The sequence below is a fragment of the Cynara cardunculus genome (genome assembly GCF_001531365.2).
Source record: "Cynara cardunculus var. scolymus isolate 2C chromosome LG 12, CcrdV1, whole genome shotgun sequence".
Taxonomy (NCBI): Eukaryota; Viridiplantae; Streptophyta; class Magnoliopsida; order Asterales; family Asteraceae; genus Cynara; species Cynara cardunculus.
The window spans coordinates 9,072,249-9,073,468 of NC_037539.1; positions in this window are offsets into that span (position 1 = coordinate 9,072,249).

The window sequence follows — 1,220 nt, forward strand, 5'->3', positions numbered from 1 at the left end:
AAATAGTAATAAATTGATTATAATTAAAATAATTAAATAAAATAAAGATAACGCTTATAATACCTTATGATCATTGTCGATTATATTATTTACATAACACTCTTCATATATATTATTTAAAATAATAGTATATTTACTAAATGACCAAACACACGAGTTTCAATAGTTTTTTAGTACATCATAATAAGAAAGACAAGATTAATCGAGATTGTTCAAACAAACGTAAGACAACTAAAAGGTACTATCGTATCAATTGGGATTATGGATTTTTAGTTTATGGAGGGTAGCATGGGACCCGTAGTCTGGGAGAAAATTACTCGTTTGACCGAATGGGCGAAGTTGGGATCATAAAAGTTAGTTGGAAAATTGTGAACTTGGATTTTACCGACAGTGCAACTCTTGTATTTTGACAGTGTATAACTCACAAACTGTAAGTCGGAATAAGTTCGTATTTTGCAGTTAGAAAATCCTTACTGTATACTACAACTTTCATGAAGTTCGAAAAGTCAGTTATGACTCTAAGTTGTTCGAAACAGTGTGTTTTCGGGGCTGTTTGCACTGTATTCAAGATTAATCTGTTGTTTTGTAAAATTCGTATAAAATATATGGATAATCTAAATGATGTGGGTGGATTCATATATCAAATGTAATATTAATTCTTATTAATTTAATATATAAATGTGATCAACGACTCATTTAGCTAACTTCAATAATTTTTAAAACAATTATCGTCATCGCGCAACGCACGATGTCAAACACTAGTGTAGCATATAATAAGAACTCGTAGTGATTGTGAGTTTTTTGGGTTCATTTTAGTTTGTTTTCGATTTTATTAATGAATATTTAAAAAAAAATATTATCCGAAAGATATTATAAACTCGTGATACATCTTTTTATGATCAAGACTTTCTAAATTTAGTAGGAGGTTAAAAGTCAAGATACAAATAACTATAAAAAAGGTACAAAAAGAATTATAAATCATAAATGAATAAATTGGATATTATGAATAAGAGAAGAGGAGACACTACTAGAAAACCAGGTATCAGCGACGATTATCAGCGAGAGAATTTTTCCCTCGCAGATCAGCGAGGGAAATTTCCAAAAAACACATTCCCTCGCTGATCCCTCGCTGATCTGCGAGGGAAATTTTCCCTCGCTGATCCCTCGCAGATCAGCGAGAGATCAGCGAGGGAAGTTCCGAAAAAACTAATTCCCTCGCT